The sequence below is a fragment of the Ovis aries genome, chromosome 12 (genome assembly GCF_016772045.2).
Source record: "Ovis aries strain OAR_USU_Benz2616 breed Rambouillet chromosome 12, ARS-UI_Ramb_v3.0, whole genome shotgun sequence".
NCBI lineage: Eukaryota > Metazoa > Chordata > Mammalia > Artiodactyla > Bovidae > Ovis > Ovis aries.
The window spans coordinates 50,639,782-50,646,249 of NC_056065.1; the positions used below are offsets into that span (position 1 = coordinate 50,639,782).

Consider the following 6,468-nt stretch of genomic DNA (forward strand, 5'->3'; position numbering starts at 1 on the left):
CCGCCCCTGCTGTACCCCCACTTCCGCCTCCCCAACCTCAACCCCTGCAGCCCCTCCACCCTGCCCCCCCGCCCCTGCTGTACCCCCACTTCCGCCTCCCCCACCCCACCCCTGCAGCCCCTCCACCCTGCCCCCCGCCCCTGCTGTACCCCCACTTCCGCCTCCCCCACCCCACCCCTGCAGCCCCTCTACTTCTCCGGCTGCTGCAGCACCAGCAGCCCTGCAGACCACATGCCCTGCCCAGAGCCTTCTCGCTGTCTGTGGCTCCTTCTCAGGGACACTCCTCCCCTATCCCCAGTGTGTCTGGAGCTGCACTGGCTTTCCGAGGGCACTCAGGAAAGAGTGGTCACTGAGGAGGGAGGGAGGGACAGAGAGAAGGGCCCTTCTACCCTGACTCTGGCCGCAGAGCCTGGGTCAGAGGCATCAGCCATGGACTGGGACCCTAGGGCCTGCTTAGAATTCTCAGGGAAGGAAGAGGCTCTGGGGGCACAGCCATGAGGCTGCGAGTGGGACTGGCAAACACTGTAGACAGATGATGTCTGGATGTGGAGCAGAGGGGAGGGGGCAGGACCACCAGGCCTTCCAGCGGTACCTGGGTATGGGGTGTGATGGCCTGGTACCTGGAGAGGCCTTCGACCACCCAAGAGCCAAGTCAGGCCTATGGGGACCCAGGGGAGGAAGGCCAGCACCCTCAGGATCCTGGTGCCACCTGGGGTTGGGGAGGGCAGCCTGGGGTGTCTCTAGGGGCACAGGGAGTTGGAGTTGCTTCTATCCTGTACTCCTCATCCCCCACCACTGCCTGGCATAGCGATTAGGGTGCCTCCCTGGAGAGGCTCCTGGGGGGCTCCAGGGATGTGGCTGCTGCAGCCCAGGGCTCTCATGGCCCAGTGGCAGCGCCAGCAGTATGAGCCTATCGCCAGTGCACCTGAGCTGAACAGGAGCCCCCATGCTTTATTACACCAACAGTCCATTGTGTCTGTGACAGAAAGCCCTCTGGGGGTCCCAGGGCTGGGGCGTCAGGTGTGGCCTGGGCCTGGGCGGAAGTGTAGCACTGCTGGGACCCATGGCTCCTGGCCCCCCCTCCACCCAGCACTGGTGAGGGACCTCCTGTGGCGGTGATGAGGCCGGGGATGGACGGCATTACCAGACAGTATTAGACAGAAGGACCAGATCTAACCGTGTCTGGTAAGACGCTCATCGGCAGGCTTTGGTGCAGGCAGTCTCGTCCGGTGGCCCTTCTGGGAGGGGCTGGGCTTCGCCCACTACCGGCCCTGCGGCACCTTGAGAAAGCAGGAGGATTCAGCTGGACGGCAGGACCCCTGGAGCCTCCTAGTCAGTGGAGAGGCCCCAGGAGGCCCGGTGGCCCAGCCCAGGATCACCCCGAGGAGAGCTTTCCTGAAGTCTTCAGAGTGGCCCTGCAGGCACATGTGTTTGAGAGCACAGCTGGGGAGCAGTCTGGCTTCCCTGCTCTGGATCCCAGGTCAAGGTGGCTGTGGCACCCTGCGGCTTCCTGAACGGCTCTCAGCCAGTTAATGAATAACAGCAGGGCTGGGCAGACCCTCCTCCCCTGCGAGAGCCACTGGGGTCCAGAGCAGAAGGGCTGCCACAGTGCCTGTGCTGAGTGGGTCTGGGGTGGGTGTCCTGGCTTCAGATCAGAACGATAAAATAAAGGGCCGTCCTGGCCTCAGCAATTTGGGACAATGTTCCCAGTCTCGCCTACGAGGCTGCGGGGGTTGGGGGGGAGAGCAGCACGGAATGTCCACTGCACTGGGCACCCGGATGCATCCTGTGCTCCCTGCGGCCCCAGGGGCCTGAGGGAGTGTGGCCTCCTTTGTGGAGCAAGAGGCCACCGCCCACAGCCCCAGCTGCCTGGGACCTCTGAGGGCAGGGCCTGGATAGTGGCGATGTGTTGGGGGCCCTGGACACCTATAGTGGACATCTGACTCTGTGTGGTAGATGGGCCAGGCTGGGAAGGGAAGGTGAGGGCTGCCAGCTCTGTACCATCCAGAAGGCCATTTCCTTGTGTGGCCTGACGTGCCTGCTGGCCGCTCTGTGAAAAGAACCTAGGCTCAGCCACAGATGTGTGGCGAGAGGCCAGGACTCCCCAGGGCCACCTGGGGGCTGGTGGCCCTTCCCAGGTCCAAGTGTCCTGGGTTTGTTGGGGAGCCCCGAAGGCCCCAATGTGGCAGAACCGGCCCTGCACCTGGACTTGGCAGCAGTCTCCCTGGTTGGGCCGGCCTGCAGAGTTGAGACAGGCTGTTTGCCTGCCCCTGGTTGACCAGGCCTCAGCCCAGCTCTGGGGTCCAGGAGCTCAGGACCGTGTGTCCTCGGGCCACTTCCCGGCAGGTGGTGGGTCACCTTTGAACATCGTTACCAGACAGTGTTAGAGTCGAGCCGAGAAATCCAGCACTGTCCGGTAAGATGTCCACAGAGGCCCCGGTGTACCTCGGCCCGAGGACGTGGGACGGATGTGGGTGCTTCACCCCCTGCAGGCAGGGCCCAGTGGAGGTGGGGAGGCCTGCCTGCTGTCCCTCACTTTCCCAAGACCCGGGGCCAAGGCTGGAGGTGTTGCTGGTCTGCAGGGTGGCCCACCCAGCTGGGCTCAGCTGGGCCTTCACCCCCCAAAGCCTTTGTTGTGCTCTGTCCCACCCACACCTGCAGGTGTGGTGGCAGCAGCACCTGCTTGGGTGCCATGGGCAGGGCCCGGACACCCGCCTGTCCCACTGCTGATCACTGGGGGCGGGCCCGGTGCAGCTGCAGGAAGCCTTTGATTCTAGGGACCCAGAAGGGGTGCAGACACGTCTGGACCTGGGGGAGGGGCCTGCCCAGGTCAACTTTCTGCCTTGGAGCTGCATCTGGAAGCCACTGGGCAGGACTGCGTGGGCCAGCTGACTGTGGGTGTCAGGGGCTGTGGCAGTGGCGGGCCAAGCTGCGGGAGGGCGGCCCCGTCGCTGCGAGCAGGGCCCCAGCGTCATCATTACCAGGCAGTATTAGAGACCAGACACCATCCAATGCTGCCCAGTAAGATGGCGATGGCCACCCCGGATTGGGTCTTGGGGCCGCCCAGCTGGGATCAAGAGGAGACTCGATGAAAGGGCACCCAGCAGCCTGAGGTACAACCAGGGTTTCTTAATGCACTGAAGTGGGGAGGGGCCAGGATGGCCGGGGCTGGAGCAAGTGTGTACCCTGGGGCCAGAGCGCCAGGTGGTCCCATCTGTGGGGGCCCCACACAGGGGAGGCGGGCCTGCAGTGCCTGGAAGTGCCCAGAGGCCAGGACCACAGGGTGATCTCCCTGCCCAGTCAGCCCTGGCTGGCCAAGTGGGACCACCAGCTCTGGGCATGGGGTGGGCAGCTTAGGGCGTCAGGGTGTCCTGCCAACAGGCAGTGGGAGTTCAGGAGGCAGGAGCAGGGCAGGACCCTCCTTCCAGGTGATCCCAGGGAAAGGTCCAGCCCCTGGGGGTCCTGGATGAGCATATGTCGGAGGCTCCCAAACACAATCTCCCATGCCCCTCCCCCTGCCTTTGTCAAGAGCGCAGATGAAGATTGGGGCCAGGATGGAGGGTGGCTCCCAAGACCTGGCCCTCCTCAGGCCCCATCACCGAGCAGAGCAGATGTTTCCGGGGCCTGGGGTCCCTCCACTCACTGAGCAGCCTGTCACCAGCACCCTACTGTGGCATGGCCCTGGGGTTCTGGCCACTGCTGGCTCTGAGGTCCAGGATGAGGTGGTGCCAGGCTTGCAGGAGGGGTGCAGGAGGGGCAGCCTGTCCAAACTGCCTGGCAGTCACTGTGGCTTGTGTGCCCAGAGCACGTGGAACAGTAGCCCCCAAACACAGAATACAGGGCAACAACCCCCAGGTACCTGCGGGGACTGAGCCAATCTTGAAGGCACCCCAGATGTCTGTTCAGGGTGGGGGTCGAGGAAGTGGGCAGCTCTGGGGCCCCACCCTGCTCAGGGTCTGCACGTGGGACCCCTGCAGGGAGCTGAGAGACCCCCAGCACACTGCTCTGAGACTCCAAAGGGTCCTGTCCTCTCTCCTGTCACCACACAGGCGACACACTGGCCTGGAGAGCTGACCAGAACAGCTTCTGAAGTTTTCTGGCAACTTCTACCCAGAGTTTGCAGGGAGAGGGCGTGAGCTCTGTGCTGATCCCCCCCACCCTGGGCTGACCACAACAAAGACTGCATCCACCTGGTCCCTGGCCTCAGCTGGGTTCACCTGGTTCTCTGGCTCCATGCTCCAGAAGGGCTGACATTTCTCAGAGGGCCTGACCAGACTTACGCCTGGCCTTGAGGGACATGGGGCTTTCCTGGTGGCTCAGACAGTGAAGAATCCGCCTGCAATGCAGAAGACCCAATTTGATCCCTGGGTCAGGAAGACCCCCTGGAGAAAGGAATGGCTACTCACTGCAATATTCTTGCCTGGAGAATCCCATGGACAGAGGAGCCTGGTGGGCTACAGTCCATAGGGTCACAAAGAGCTGGACACAACCGAGCTACTAACAGTTTGCCTTTCTTTTGCCTTTGGGGGGCACACACAGGGAGGGGGCTTCACAGGTGCCTGGACCCTCCAGGTGACCGTGTCCAGGCTCAGAGAGTGGTGCCCTTGGCCAGGATCTAGGCCTTCAACCTTCTGGCCCCAACCTTGCCTTTCAATGTCCATCCCTCAGACCTGTAAAGTCAGTTCACTTTTTTCTGAGCTAAGTGAAGCCATTTAGACTTCACCTTCAGAGCTGAGTTAAATTTCAGCTCCAATCCCAGTGGCCAGGCCTTGGGGGCTGGAACTGGGCCGAGCATCCCTCCTTGCAGCCATCACTTGTTCCAGGTGCCTCCGCTGCCTGACCTCCAGTGCCCTTGGCTGCTCACAGCCAACCCTGCTAGGGGACCAATGAGGGCCTGGGAGACCCCACAGGCCCTGGCCAGCCCACCTACGAGAGGATGGATGAGCTACTCCCGTTGTCTGCTCCCTACCAGCACATTGATTGTTACATTTTCACTAGGAGGCAGAGATGGGGGGCTGGTGGGCAGCAGAGTGCTCTCTTCTGAGCCCCAGGACAGAATCTCACTCTCCTCCTAAACTCAGAACCTGAATTCCACAAGGAAAGACTGATGCCCATGGCCTGGGCCTCACTGTGGCTCTCATATGGGCCGAGGGCCTGGATTGCTGCCCACCTGGCTTGGTGCAGGCCGGTGAGTCTTACTGGCTGACATGAAAAGTGAAAATAAATGTTCCCTGCTTCCAAGTGCCCCCCAATGATGCTTTCTTGGCCAGTAGTTGGTAGGAATGAAGCCAGCGTGCGGTCCCTGGGTGTGGGGTCACCATTCCGATGCGGCTCAGCTGAGGACATCTAGGAATCAGAGCATCTCCTGTTTGCAGAGCAAATAGCCCACCTGGAGGGCACCCAGCCTGCCCAGTCTGGCGGGTCCCACCTGCACAGGACAGGGTGGGGTGGGGAACACGATCCCAGCGTGAAAAACCAGCAGGCTGGTTAACCTGCCTGACGGGCCTTAATCAATGGTGAGGCCGCGCAGAGAACAAAGCACAGAAACCCAACCCCTCTGCGTGGCCGGATCAGCCAGCTGGGCAGGGAGGCTGGGGCGGGGGTGGCCCGAAGCTGGCCCATCTGCACGCAGGTATGGCTGGAGCTGTGCATCTGAGGCCTGGCCGCCATCCCCCCAAGTCCTTTGGGGTGCCCTCCCCACACCAGAGGACAGACCAGGCTCCTCAAGAGGCCAGCAGCTTCTGTGGGCTCTTTTACCTACTTCTAAATCCACCAGATTTTGCAAGTAAGGTATTTGCAGATGACCAACATGCCTGAAAATGCACAGCAGACTGCATCCATTTTCATGAATACAAAACTTATTTTGCCTAATTCAATCCGCTGCCAGTGGCTCCAACTTTGAAGCATTTCATCTGAGTTACTAGGAAAAAAAGAAAACGAAACCAACCCGACCTATTTTTACAGATGTTCAGCCTAAAAGGGCCTAAAGTTCTCCCGTTGGATTAAACAGCCTGTGCTTCTGCCCTAGAAGTTTCATTCGTCAGGAACAGCGAACTCTATACTATGCCTCAGAGATGGTTAACCTCTGTCACGTCAACGTTTCATTTCCTAAACTTCAAGACTTCCCACGAAGGCCAATGCCTGGGCTGTGAAGGAGGCTCTCAGGCCAGCTTGCTCACGGCCAGTGTGTGGGGCCGAGGCACTGTGGCCTCACTTCTGGACAGGGTGTTTGTGGGGGTGCAACCGAGGGTGCTACTTTGAGTTTAGGTAGAGAATCTTTAGGACAGACTTTGGACCCCATAGCGCGACACTGGCAAGCCGGCCTGCACCTCCTCTGAGGTGGTTCCGGCTCTACTGGCACCTCCGACAGGGGTGGGTAGGAAATAGCAGCGAATCCGGGCCAGACCGGCTCCAGCCCAGTGTGGCCTCTGGCAAAACTGAGCTCTACCCAGGAGCAAAGCCCAGAAA

General features: G+C 61.1%; 2 non-coding genes across 2 annotated transcripts; both read right to left on the reverse strand.

The window, feature by feature from the left end:
- Positions 1-2,351: 2,351 nt before the first annotated feature.
- MIR200A (microRNA mir-200a) lies at positions 2,352-2,437 on the reverse strand. The gene has a single exon (NR_107956.1). It is a non-coding gene; the product is annotated as a microRNA mir-200a (primary transcript).
- Positions 2,438-2,971: 534 nt separating this feature from the next.
- On the reverse strand, positions 2,972-3,030 carry MIR200B (microRNA mir-200b). The gene has a single exon (NR_107957.1). It is a non-coding gene; the product is annotated as a microRNA mir-200b (primary transcript).
- Positions 3,031-6,468: the final 3,438 nt, after the last annotated feature.